Raw genomic sequence first — 14,820 nt, forward strand, 5'->3', positions numbered from 1 at the left:
TTACGCTATATCGCGCTATCGTTACGATTCGTCAAAGGATAATCGAGCGAAAGCTGCGATTCGAAAACGATGACGCATTTAAATAAGACGATCGAAAATCGATACCAGAGAACAGAAGACTGAAATTGTATAGTCGTTCGCGTGCCGGCCAACGAAAAACCGAAAGCCAGCGTATATCGCGACTAGACTAGAGCGAAACAGGCCACGGCAGGGGGTCAGTTTACGACCTTTAAATGAGAGAAAGAAATACGAGAAGCAGCGATCTAGAATCTACACGACGTTTATTGTAGATGGCCGAAAAGTACGATGAATAAGCGTTATCCTTCGCGAACATGATCGTACCGTACATTTTATGCTTGGGGCCACGTGCCGGATTCATTGATAATGGAGAGGGTCGCACAAAGGGGGACAAAGGGTGAAAACTACCTTTGATGCATGTCTGCATCGATAGATGACGATCTACTCGCTCATCTGTCCATCACCCTCTAAATGCAAATTTTGCTACAATTACCATTGAGCGTTGTACTTGAAGTAGCACTATACTGTGTACATTCAATGATAGAGTACGTTCATATAACGGGAATAATCGTGGTAAAGTACAATGCACAATTTTAAGAAACTCGCGCAGAAAAATCTCAAACGAGGTACGTATATGCAGTTCTCTGTTGAAATGTACGGATCTTGTATGTGAAATTTATAGAAAGATAGTAATTTAAATGAATTACAAGACGTGAATGTATCTTCTGTTTAAAAAGTGCTTTGGGATAGACTCAAAGGGATGATTAGTAGCTTCTAACTTTAATGCGAAAATTATTGTTACAGCGTGGCTAAATTTCCCCTCCTCTCGACTGGAACAACGATTCGAGCGCTTCATCTGCGTCTCAAATTTTTCCAGAAGAAAAAAAAAAAAAAAAAAAGGAGGCAGAAAAGATCGGCATCGTAGCTAAACGAAAAACGTCGCCCCCGAAGAATAGTCCCGCGATTGTTGACCCAGTTTCACGGCGCGCGGTGCAACATTTGCAACCGCGAAAATACGAGTGGTGGTGCGCGCCTATGGGTGTTTGTACGCCGTACGCACAAACACGCGATGCATCTATCGCGCGCGCCGACGTGCACACGTACACGAACGAGTCCTGCGAGTCTTGTACCCCGCGTATCCTTTGTACAATATAAACGTATATACGCTGCATGTACAACTTTCACGATAAATACACTAGCCTATATACCGTGGTCGTGACAGCGAGAGGAGAACGTACGCGCGCGCTGGTCCTACATTAGGGGATGAATAAAGGAAGGTCTCCGAAAAGGGAGGGTTGCTGCTTTCCCTGCTTGCAAGCGGTTCTCACTACCCCTCGCTAATACCGCGTCGTATAACAGAAAAACACCATAGGCTATTCACGATATCTTCCCTCCCTCTTAATTACGATGTCGTATCTACCAAATCGAAATTGAAACGATCGAAGCGTTTTATCATTCTCTCATTGGCCCCTATCTTCGTTCTCCTTCGTTCGATTCAACGTATCGTTCGCTCGTTACGAACTAACTTTGTACGGCCTGTATATTCCACGACTTGGGCAACTTTACCTACCAAGGTAAAGATAAAAAGGGTTTTATCATTTCCATCGGCCCACCTTCGTCGTCCCTCGTTCGATTTAAAATACTTGATCATTATTCCACGACGGCCTGTATTCCATGAGTTTATCGTTAGGGTTCTTCGAACATCTCCACGTATCTGGAGAAGTGAAAGAATATTGTGTGGAGTATGTTCGGTAAGGAGGAGAATTTCCTCTTTGGAAAGTAAACGATGGATGGAGGAGGGTAACGCGGTATTGCTCGCTTAGTAAGACGTATTTTCGAGGCACGCGACTGTTATCAAGGGAAGATCGTTCTAGGATCTTGTCTGCCATCTGTGTTCAGTTTCTTCGTTTCCTAACTCCTTGATGTACCAAAGTACGGTAAAATGTAGCGAAAAAAGTACGATATAAAATGATATGTATATATTTGTAAAATTGTACCTATGTGGAATTATACTTGGTGCGATTTAAATTTGCAAAGATGATGCTAGAACAGCCAAAGTATCCGAAGTATCCAGTTACAGCGCATCGAGGAACGGAGAAAAAGGCTGTGGCATCGTTCAAACTTATTTAAATATCATCACGCTTGATATTCTCAGCGGAAAGGCCTCGGAAATTATCTGCGAATTTAAGGATGGCAAAAATTTCCTATTTCATACTTGGACGACTAGATCGCGGAAGTTCTAAACAGAATTAAACAAACAGAACCTGAACGACGATCTATTCGAACCGCTAACTATTCCCAGACTATTCCGAGTATTTTATACATTTTCGCGAATTATGCGTACGCTGTTCGTTCTGGTACTTTCGAATCTCAATAGCAATTGACTAGACCGCGGACTTTCATGCAAATTCACGCGCGTCTAGAAAGGTAGAACACCTTGGTGAAAGATCGCTTTACCGAGCATTACGGGAAGCGCCATACTTTGGACGCGTAAAACTCCTCGGTCCGCTAACGACACGTTTGGTCATTGAAATACGGCGAATTTCAGATCGGAGATAACTCGGACGATTAGATGGAAATAAAAGATGAAAGAATCGGTGAGGTTGTACCGCGCGGAGCGAATGCGTCGTCTGTTTGGTTTACGCTGCGTGGTGGAGAAGGTTGAGAACCAATGGCACGTAATCTAGTGGGGCGCGCGGCATCTGCGGTGCCCTAAACGAAGGGTCCGGCACCCCGAGCACTCGGAATCGTCGAGAGAAAAAGAGAGAATAAGAGGGGGCGGACGGGGGATGGAAAATTGGAAGAAGCACGGGGGAGCGGAGCGTAGAAAGGGAAATGTAGTTGGCTTCTTAACGTCGCCCCTGCCAACGTCGAAATAAAGAGACGAAGAACGAAGAAACGATATTTCAGCACCCTTCATCTGGCCTTCGTCGAGGAATCTGGCTGCTAATTAAACGGAAGGAGAGATTCGAACGGAGCAGCTCCGGCTAGACGCTACAGACTGTCACCTATTTTTCTCTTTTTATGTTTTCCGATTTTCATCTCGTCAAATAAATATACGTGGTCTCGCCTACAGGTCCGAGGAACACGGTGACGCTTCCAAAGATACGAAGCGTTGGAATCAAAGCTGCGCGGATTGGCCGCAATTAGCGGCGGATGAGCGTGCGCGGAGAAGACGAAGAGTAGAAGGAAAAAGTGAGAAACGAAGCGGGAGAATTTAAAAAGAGAAACGTCGAAGAAAAGCGCGAGAAGAAGTTTTCCATCGGACGAAATAGCACGATAGCTAGCAACCGCGAACGTCGTCTCTCTCGGAGAAGAAGTCGCGGGAGAAAAATTAAACGCCAACGTAAACATATTCGAATCAGCGTGCAGCATCGGTACAATAACTCCTCTTTGAGCTTGTACCTTTCGTCTGTTTCCTTTGTGAACGGAACATAAACATGACCTGTGTAGACACTTAGCTTTGGGTAACGGTTATTACGGGACAAAACTTGGAAGCCCAACTTTGAGGTAATCAGGGGCAGTAGGGAAGCTATAACACTTCTATTGTATTTACTGAACGGGAAAGGAAGGTATTACGATTATTCGGAAGAGCGCAGTGATTCGTTACTGCCAAGGATATTGACTATGAATTTACATCACGTTCGGAAGGCATTTCGTTTCGAGTCGGTTGTTGCTAGTCTTATTGGCTCGTTGGAAGAAAAGCACCGACCTCTTCCTGTCTCCACGCGAGAGAATGAATCTGAAACGTGTCGGCGCCTTGCTAGCAAATTGGCTGCTCGAGGAGCGAGTTGGACAAACGCATCGTCGATAAGCGAGACGCTGGTTGGCGGCGTGGAGCTGTTGGTAATTCGTAAAATACGACGTCGCGTACGCGCGTTAGGATTAATCTGCGATTAATCGCTGTATCCCGAGTGTCACTCGTGAAAATCATATCGCTTTTCCACCGTTACGAATATATTTAAAGACGGCGTACACTTGGTTGAAAGACAGACAGGATCGCTGGATTTCGATTGCACGGGGAAACGAGTTCCGATAAATCTGTTGGAAACCGAGCTGCAACTCGCGGAACTTCATTTAAATCGGTAAAACTATTCCATTGCATACCTATCCTCCTCTCCGTCGCCCCGCGGAAACCGCACAATCCCCTCGACCGGCAAAAATAGAAATCGAAGCGTTGAACCCGGTGTCTAAAAGCAGAAATTGCAATTTTCAACGAAACCCTCCGGTTGAAATTACTACAAACGTTAAACTATTCCTATGCCTTGCGCGCAAAGTATCCGGACAAAATCGCTGCGAGAAAACGATAGACAGAGATACGATAGAGGGACGCACCGCGTGTACGTGCGTACAGAGAGTGATTTCACCTGACGCGACGCTCTCTCGCTGGTTGCTCACTTTTGTTACAACTTATAGCACAAACAAAAGAAAAAATAAAAAGAGGAAGGGAAAAAAGAGGTTGTTCACTTTCGAGGAAGCCAGTAACTACGGGAGCCGCGCTCCCGTACAGCTGTAAACACACACGTGCACGCACACGCGGGTGGCTACCTTTGTCGTGTGGGAAGAAAGCCGTACAGGGATGGTTAAAAAAAGAGGGGCCATATGGCAGACAACGGCCAGCACCCCTGTGTGTGGGAGCTCTCTCCCTTTCTCATGCACTTTTTTCACCCCTCCGGCCTTTTTACGCGCAGCATCTTCCTGCTTACACGTGCACACAGTGCAACGCATCGTTCGATCCATTATCGTCGCGTTCTCGCGCGCGGATCTCGATTTCGATCGATGGAAATCGCCGGGCGAGGCAAACGACATCCTCGATGCGTCATTTTCCTCTCTTCTCTTTCGATCGGTGTCTACAGTTTCGTGTAATTTCTGCCACGATAAATAAAAATAGATAGACAAATAATTAAAATAGGATTATAATTTAAATAATTCAAGGATTAACGCGCAGGAGAATCAACCAAGTGACGAGAGAATGTCAGATACGAAGCGTTAAAGTATTATACCGATTCGTCAAGTACTTTGGCTTCGTCGGTTAGGATTAAAAAGTCGTCCACGATTTTGCTTCTTCCTAATAATATTTATCGGCTTCGATGACGCTTGATCGATCGCCGGTCGTTCACCGTCGTTCCCCGTTCTGCCCGCCGAATGACACGCGAGTACGTTTATGCGAGTTTGCAGGATCACGCACGTTAAATGTATCGAGTATATTTTCGCCCGTGGAATTTCGTTCTGAGCTGCGACGAATTTTTATGAATGGCCCTCGGGATACTCGACGGGTCGTTCGTAGTAATAGAGTAAACACGAGATCCTGGCGCCTTGAAATATAAGACGATTAAGCAAACTTGTCCCGCGTTACGAGTTTTTCTTTCGCCTTCGACGTTAGCGATTCCCTACGCGTAGAGTTTCGTTGACTCTGAACTTTTCGTTGTAGATATTCCAATACGTAAGGCGACTGGTATGCTTAAAACATTTTCTCGAATATTCGCTAATTTATTATATTTTTAAATCATGAATTTAATCAAGGAGACATAGGCTGGCGTTTCTTCAATTATTTCGTTACTTCCGCCTCTAGTTTGGAAATTATTAAATTTCCCTAGGAACACGACAGAAACCTATCTAATTTCATAGACGGAGAAAATGCAAGAAATCGCGAGCTAGTAAATGAGACAGGAATACGCACCGTTCGTATCTTCGTTGCTACAAACCAAAGTTAACGTTCACCTAAGTGAACATCGTACTCCGACAGGCTAGCCAAAGGATCTGCAGACGTAAACGTACATTTCCTATTGATCTGACAAACATGAACCTGGCTAGACCTTTCGACATTTCGGCCTTAACTCTCACGCTCAAAATAATCATTAGCTTCGGGCCCCTAAGGGGTTAGAACTGCCACTGGCTGTATGTTTAGATGACGCCGAGTTTACCGGCCGTATGTTTGGATGACACCGAGTTTAGACGGGAACACGCGAAGGCGTGAAAGGGGTAAGAGCGTGAGCGCGCGAAACGAAATTACGTAACTGATTCGCGTACGCAGACGGAACGCGTCTCTCGACCGCGAGGTCGAAACGAAGCGAGAGCACGTGCATAAGAATCGCATTGCCCGGAGCGCGGGCTCATTCACACAGGTGTGAAGTACGCGATCGTCCTGATGATAATAATTAGACGGAGCGAGAGATGGGCGAGGTCCGCGAGAGTGGCGAAAGAGGAAGCGCGACGTACGGTTTGGAACCTGTTCGCGGTGACGAGTGGGCGCGTTGGCTCGAGTTTACGAGGTGGCCATCGTAGGACAGTGAAAGAAGAAGGGAACAGGATGGTTACGACGTGGCAGGTGCCTCCGCCGGCTACGCTAAATAATACACGTGCGTCTCTCTCGCGAGCACACGGCCGCTGACGAGTGGGACGGTCGCAAGGTGCATTGGAGCCGAGCGGCGAACAAGTAGGTTTCGCGTGACGAATCCTCCGCGTACGGGACACGCGTACAAGTTGCAACAGGGTGTTGTAAATATAAATCATGGGTGTTACTACGGTTAGAAGGGTCGCAGCAACTTGCTGAAAGAAACACGTCTTACGAGGGTTGTCGTTCAACGCCCGCTTACGGCCCCTGCGGTCTTCCCCGCGCGATTACATCTACTTGCGAAATATCCGCGATCCTTCGAACGGGTAAGCCATGGATAAAGTCATCGACGAACGTTTATCTTTGGCTCTTCCTTGTTTCATGCAACGAGTATCGCGTCAAGTTTCCCCGGAGACTTAGAAGAGCGGAAAATGTTTTAGGATTTTGGACGCGAACGATCCACTTTTCTTTCCAAACGGAGATGGGACGACGAAAGCGTTTCAAGGGTTGCGAGAATGCCTCGTGTCCGATACGACGTGGTATTTTGGAACGTTTTGATTCTTATCGATCGATGCGTGGAATTAATCGTCGATTACGAGAAGAGACCTCACGCAAACGTCGCGTTCTGCCGATCTAACAGTTCAAATCGTCCATCCGAGCGGTCTCTGCGATGGAAAATATACCCTTGTGTACGGAGCACGTAACGATCCTCTAGCTCGAATTTCGCCCAAAGTATGTAATTTCCGGGGTATCGTTTGCTCGCGTCGTTGCATAGAAGAACATGATCAGCCGCGATGATGGCCGGCACAGCCGAATAAAGATTACGCGTTAATCAGGGTTATTAGGATTTCACGGAAGTGTGTTATCGCGAGGATTGGAAGCAGGTATCGTGGGGGAGCGTGCATGTTTCGCGCGAGGAAACACCGCGTACACCGACGAGAATTCCATTTACGACGATCGAGAAACACCTGATCCCTTCGATTGATTCACCTTGCTTCGCCAAGCGGCGAGAATACATCGATGATCGCGTTGCAACGCCGTTGTTCCGAGTTCCGACCATCGCGAGCACGCGACTACAGCCCCTGCCAAGCTGCCAAGAGGAAACGGAATTCATCGGTGCAAAAGGCAAGTGACGAAAGTCAACGAATACCCGTCCGCCGATAAGATAGGCTTCTTAATTCAGTTTGAGTCATATCACTTATCTGTTCTACGTCGTATATCTTTGCTGACTAAACGAGCTCGATAAAGAGACGTTATGCAATGTCCCGCCGCACGCAAATCTGGATCCGACGAATCTACGTACTTACGTACCGTTTGCTTAGGTCTCTTGATCGGACCTGTTGCTTGACCAGCGACGTTTAATATTAATCGAGTACACGACTCTACACCATCCCCGTCTTCGGCCACTTCTTAACCCCGGCCGCGATTCTCAGATTCATTAAGAATCCATCTCGTTTCAGTTCCAGCCGAGCAGAGGATCTTTAATGCCCTAACCTGTTGACCGGGTCGTTTCTTAACCGTTTCTACGATTACGTGGCGCGAGCTCCTCGCCAGATAGCGTTCTACGTCCCCGTAGTAATCGTCGTGTATGACATTAGGTTGCCCGGGAAGCTCGTTTCCTATTTTAAGGGAACGACAGATGCGCAACGTTTTTTCCTTTATGTGGGATTTTCTGTGAAATGAAATCTGTTTTTTCTTATTTATCTTTCGAGTTATACGAATCGTATTTTGTTCTATCGGAACAAAATGGATCGCACGTGATTCAATAAATCGTATAGAACAAGAAAAATATTGTGCTTGTAAAACGAAACCGACGACCTAATAGATCCTACTGAGGTTGTAGCTTAAGGCTCGCGAAACTAAGTACGTTCGTTAAAGTCCCCGGTTATATACAAATTCGTTGGCCTGGTCTATAATTACGCTATGTATGTGTAAGGAGGTTGTTGATAGAGGGTCGAAAAACTATTGTTTTATGCGTTAATTGCGTTAGAATTTATGATACTCGTTTCAGAAGGATCCCTTCGTTTCTCTATCCAGGCAAAATTCCTAAGTAAATGTATCTACCGATGAGGGTACGTCCCCAGTTCATGGGAGGACTTCTCGATACCTGGGACCAGGTAGAAAGCCGAACCCTGGCCCGGGCTACGCGTTGTCGAATGACGAGGGTCGGACATTGGGCCGCATCAAGGAAATCATCGTCTTTCCCTTTGAGAGGTACCCTTCGGTTCCGCAACGCGGCCAGTGACTCTCAAAGTGCACAACGTTCGTCTCCCTGTTGCTGTATGCCGGCGTAAACGATCGACAATTTGAGCGCAATGTTCTCGTTTTATTTTCGATGACCGGCGATCTTGGCGATCTCGTTAAGCCAATTCCTACGAGGTCTTTAACCCTGCGTTATTTCGTCCACTTTCCACCTGATCCTGATGTTCTATCGTTGGCATATTCCGCGAGCCTCGAGGAAGCTACGGGGAAGCTTTCGTTTCGATCTTTCGGCGAAATAAATTTAAAGACAACGGCTCTCGAGGAATCCATCTCATTGGAATCGATATCCCCGCGTATCTATGATATTTGTCGAGGAACGTGCCACGCGCGGAAAATCAAATGGACGAACGATCCAGCTGAAAATGATCCGAGGAACGTAGTTGATCCGTGATTGAGAAGATAATTCGATCCGCGTTGATAATATGCAGGATGAATCATGCCGATTGTGAGAAGCAAGTACGAGGCTTCCTGCAGAAGCCCGTTTCTATTGCCTCGTACGAATGATCTATTGGTCGAAGAAAGGAAACAGAATTTTTTCGGAAGAATGGCCTAATTGCTTTGGCTCTCGTAGAGGTCGGAGTTTACGAGCTTGCTACCGTGTAGATAAGACCGAGCGGTTTGCGGAAGGAAGCGGTAACGAGGTTCTCTGTGCCACCAGTGTGTCACGAATTTTGTAAGTCGATGTTTGTGCCGAATATCGTACGGAATTATTGCAGTCGCGGCAAACATAATGAGCCAGCAGAAATGACGAACAGGGACGCGGGCGCTTCAGGAATCAAGCACCATGACCAGTCACGTATTCGTCATAAAGTAACGAAGAACTGAACGTAACGGGACGCGTCATCGAGGTACAAACAATGACTATACCTTCGTGGAATCTGACGAAAGCGAAATTTCTCCAACATCAACAATCGACCTACGTTTCTTTCGTGATCGTCCGTTATTCGGCTGGAATACACGCGTCTGTCAATAGTAGCTACCATTCCTCGTCTAACTGCTCTGCCAGCGAGAAAAAGGAAACGCTTCATAAGTTCTAGATATCAAACAATTACCGATTAGTTCGCTTGATCGAACGTGATCGAGTCCAAATCGTTTCCTATCGTCTTTAATAGCAAACAAGCGAATATGCAAGTAACGAGTGTATTTTCTCCGATCGATCTATTACGAAATTTTTATTCATTGTGTAAACCATCCACGTATATGTACACGCGAAGCATAAATTGTATGTAATTACGATTAACGATATTAAAGAAGCAGAACCGAAATTTCCCATTTCCGTAATTACCTTAAAGCTGCTGCGATTATATACTCCAGTAAATATTCGAGCACAAGTTGGAATCTGGCAAACGCACAAACTAAAAAAAAAAAAAAAAAAAATTTCACCTGCTTCGTCGGAGCCTAAAATCCAAGTAGAAATCCAAAGTAGAAAAGGAAACACCTTTGGCAATATAGTTGTACAATCACGGAGAAACTACGAAATGGGAAACAGCATGTCAGGCCCCAAGCTTATTCCTTAGTCCCTTAGAGTCCCAGAGCAGCTATTTTTGGTCCGTATTGTTGGATTCGGGGTAGGACAGCCCGTATATACCCTCGGCAGGCAAACGAGGGTTGGAACCTTTTATACGGCAGAGGGTCGCCGACTATCGGTCCCGGTTCCTTTTGTCTGGCTCGTCGAACCGACAACGGAGAAATCCCCCTCATTGAGCGAACCGACGACCGTGCCATGCTTGTCTGCCTGCCTGCCTGCCTGCCTGCGTGCCTGCCTGCGTGCCTACCTACCTATCCTATGACTGACGACAGCAGGTCAACGCGTACACGACGTCCTCGGCGAGCGGAAACCAACTTTTACCGACCTTGCCACTACTGTTAACAGGAAACGATTGATAATGACGGAGAGACAGTGCGATAGCTTCGTTAGAAATCTCGCCGTTGTACTAAGTTTCTGCAGGCTGTTCGTTCGGAACATCTGGCAAGATCAGGAAGCTTGTCGATTGGAAATTTTGGAAATAATGGCTGGTCATAGGAAACGAGGCAAATTCTATGAGGAAGATCGATACAAGTACCAAGTTGGCTATCGCTCGTTGCACGCGGCTGCTCGTAGGAAAGCAGCGGAATGAATTCTACGAAAAAGATCGATACAAGTATGCAGAAAAAGCCTTCGAAGAGAAACGACTAGCCAACAGCGAGGAATCCGCCGTTGTTGCGAGTCAGGATCGCGATTACATAATAGCGGCGAGAGCGCGAAGAACGACACGCCGCGTGGCAGCATCGAAACAGGAAAAGATCCTAGAAAATGGCGGTGGAGAGCGCGAGGCGCGCCTGCGGCTCATCAACGCCGGCGCGTCCTCGTCGCGCGTCTCCTCTCTGGCCTCCTCCTCTCTGGAGAAGCCAAGTGGAAGAGTTTACTGTTAGCCGGCACACGCAGTATATATAAGCAGCGTGTCTAAGCGCAAAAGCTTGGTACGGGATATATATCGGCTGTGTATAGCCGGTCGTGCGACCGGCCAACGAGCCAACCGAGCAACACACAAGCAGCAGCCATGGCGCGCGTTCACCAGGCTAGAGAGCCTAGCTAGGCGGCTGGTTGGGTGTTGGTGAAAGGTGTGGCCGCGTTGGCTACACAAGAAAACGAGAATGCGATATTCCGGCTGCTGGTACACGATATTCACCGGCAAATACGCAGAGCCTGGAGAAACGCGGGGAACCGACTCTCCGGTCGTAATCGTTCTCATCCTGCAGCCTGATTGCTACTACCCCTCTTCTCCTTCTTCTTCTTCTTCTCCTTCTTCTTCTTCTTCTTCTTCTTCTTCTTCTTCTATCGATGTCGATGCTCGGACATGCATCGAGTGGAAAAGGCGAAAGAAAAGGCGAGAGGGCAGAGATAGGAGGGACGACAAAAGGAGAAAACAGAGAGAGACATCGATCGAAAAGAACGACGTCTATTACACGGATGTACAGGTGGTCAAGAACGATCCAAGGAGTACCGCTTAATGGGATTCAACGACCTCTCGCGTCTCTGTTCAAACGCCAAGCGTTATCCTGTTGATCCTTGCAGGAGGATATGCTTGGTCGGTGTCTTTTGGAACGTTCGTTGGATTCAGCGTCACGGCCACCACGTTATACCAACGGTCAAGGAGGAGATCACCAGATACGCGGAAAGGTACAGAGAAAGAATAACAACACACCCAAACAGGCTGGCTACGGAAACGATCAACNGCAAGAATAGAAAGAAGACTAAAAAGGAAACACCCAGCTGATCTCATAAAGGATATAAACTAAAAAACGCGAAGATGGCACCCCGCTGGGGGTAACCATCCACATGCTATTCAATCATATGTTATAACATTTTACCTAATGTCCCACTGGACAAATTGTAAAATTAAAAATAAACAATATAATAAAAAAAAAAAAAAACGGCCACCACGTTCTAGACACGCTAGATGTACGTGGATGGATGGCCTTGGTGGCTGTGGTACGCAGCTTTTTGCTGCGCCGAGAGTTCCACCAAAAATCGCGCCTCGAGATGTTCCAAGGCGATCGAGCAACTCGCAGCGACTGTAGCGATGAATTGCGAGAGAAACGAATCGTTTCCGACGACTATCGTCGGATCCACGAATTCGTAGCTCAATTAGAACCAGTTAAACGCATCTCGCAGAAATTATGTAATACGCTTTCGTTCGAAGAAAAAGTCTTACGAACGAACATAGACGCAATAGAGGAGCCTCTCGATTTTAATAAAGGTTAATAGAAACATCGAAATTGTGTAAACTGTATGGTTTATAGAACAGACGGCTACGAATATATTTTCATGTATTAGAGGTATGGATATATATACGCTGTTACTCTGTTAAGTGTACGTTTAACCAGTGTATTTGAACAATCCACGTCGGTCCATACGTCTTTACGTTGGATTATCGCGGCGAAGGCAGACTTTCCGCGTGATAAATCCCTGCGAAAGAAGGAAGAGCTCCAATGGAAGATATTCGCCTGTAGCGGTACTGTCCTTGCACGATCGCCTCGAGCAATACCGGCCCGGGTCGTAACTGTTCCCGTATCCTGCCACGGCTATTCCTAGCTCCGTGTCGAGCAAAGTGCAACTACATTAAGGAGATTATGAGATATTGAAAATGACGACGAATACACGCGGTACAATAATGCTCGTCTCGCCATCCAATATCGTTTTATCGCGCCGGTGCGTCCGAAAAATGATGAAAAAATGCAGATTCGTAGATGTTGCGTTGCCCCGCTACTTCGTACTCGAAACGTTTGATTTCGTTATGTTATTCAACTTGGAAATATCGCGATGCCCAAGGTCGCTCACGATATCGCTGACTGATTAGAATAAAAAAATATTTGCATTCTATCGGATTACGCCTTCCTTCCGAAGAGACCAAGAAATGTGTTCCCATCGGTGGATATTTTTCCACAGCCTAAGAAATACGCTCGTGTAAACGTTGGCATTCTCAGAATGTTCCGCTGTAGGGCTATCACAGCGAATTATCCAGCGAAATTACGCATCGGCATCGTTCCACATATTAAATTAAATTACATTAAAATCGATTATTTTTTAAAGAAATGCCCAGTTTCTTGTACTGCGTATCGTTTTCATAAATATACCTAATTGCGCGCCTAGATGTTAAGATGGTTCTGTCACGATGGTCCTCCTGTTACACGCGTTGATTTGCATCAAGTGTAAAGCTTGTTCTCGTCTTTATATGCGCGAACAACATCTCCGATACTGTGACTCGAAGACCGTCGAGTATCGCGAAGTACAGATAACAGCGTATACGTCAATAACGCGAACATTGATGAAGTTATATCACACGCGAGACGAAGTATCGCTGTATTATATACAAATATATATATATATATTTATATAAATAACTAATAAGCGATATATATTTGAAAAATGGCATCCAAGTTGAAGATAAAAAGGTTGCAGGTTTGCTTTCACATTTTACAACAAAAATGACCGACGCTGCAAAATTGACCGAAGACCGATATAATGAAGCTCGACTGGAGCGAAAATCGCTTGCATAAGGCGGACGGTCTACACGAACGCCCGAAGAACACGACACCAAGCCAAGTGTTTGTTGTCAGCATGTCTACGGTAGCCGATGAACGTAAAAAGAAAAAGACAACTGTCCCGCCGATGTGAGAATTAAAAAAAAAAAAAGAAAAAAGGAGAGGAAAACGTTTGTTGCGCTGTTCGACTTCCAACTGCACGATTAAAGTTAAATTAAGCAACTAATATTCTTAGGCGAGACTGATTATTTCGATATTCATTTTTCGATATCTGTTAGTTGGTTAGTTGGTCTAACAAGACGCCCAAGACTTACGTACGGTTACAGTTATGTACAAGATAAGTTGGTTTTACAATGTTAGATAAATTACAAAATTTATGTGTAACGATAATTGTATTGTTTGCTGCTCCGAGTAATGCAGGCTTCGTTCAGACCTCTTGAGAATTCACTGCATTTTACGAGAATGCGTCAAGATAATTCCCGTAATCAAAATCATAAGAAAATGTCACGAGCAATTAAGAAAATATGTATTTGAGTAGAGATCTTTTTTACAAATACTCTCGCATTTCCATCGTATAACAATATGTTCGTGTCAATTCGTACGATTTACGAAAATATATTAATTCGTAATATTATATCAAGAGATATATTTCAGTCAAAGTCCTACTTTGTATTCGTGATAAGAGATTATAAAAATAGAATGGAAAATCGAAATTTGAAATTACTACGCTAAAAACGTAATAATACGAAGGCTAACCTGAAGGGGTTAAACAGAGCCCTACCTACGGGTGTTACGATCCCAATCGCTTTCCCCAGAACTGTATACGTAGTAACATGAGACGCATCTGAGATCCGATTTCTCCGATTTTATAAACACGCAGGCTCGTCGTTGGTCGCTCTCAATTGTCATCGTCTCGTGTACGAATTAAGACGAACCGATTGAAAATCATTGAAACATCCGACGATACGAGAAGACACGACTGGTAGGTAAGGTAACGATTCGAATTTACGAGCGTGTCAGCCACGCGCGCTGGTGAAACCAGGGGCAAGCAAAACAACGAGACAACGACGACGATACGAAAATAAAATTCGTCCCATCGCTGCACGACGTTCGCGGCTCGTTCTGACGGCGCAGCCAAGGTTACGTGCGACGACGAACCAACGAGTCTCCTCGTGAAAGTC

At 45.8% G+C, this 14,820-nt stretch overlaps 1 protein-coding gene across 8 annotated transcripts in view; it reads right to left on the minus strand.

The window, feature by feature from the left end:
* Positions 1 to 14,820, minus strand: part of LOC122576900 (chromatin modification-related protein EAF1-like) — a 399,412-nt gene that overhangs the window by 12,190 nt on the left and 372,402 nt on the right. Inside the window, exon 2 of one of the 8 annotated variants that reach the window (XM_043747796.1) lies at positions 4,126 to 4,208. The exons of the other annotated variants lie outside the window; for them this stretch is intronic. The gene's annotated coding sequence lies outside the window, so the exon portion shown is untranslated. The remainder of the gene's footprint in view (positions 1 to 4,125; positions 4,209 to 14,820) is intronic. 8 annotated transcript variants of the gene reach the window in all.

Source organism: Bombus pyrosoma, linkage group LG17 (genome assembly GCF_014825855.1).
Source record: "Bombus pyrosoma isolate SC7728 linkage group LG17, ASM1482585v1, whole genome shotgun sequence".
NCBI classification, from domain to species: Eukaryota; Metazoa; Arthropoda; class Insecta; order Hymenoptera; family Apidae; genus Bombus; species Bombus pyrosoma.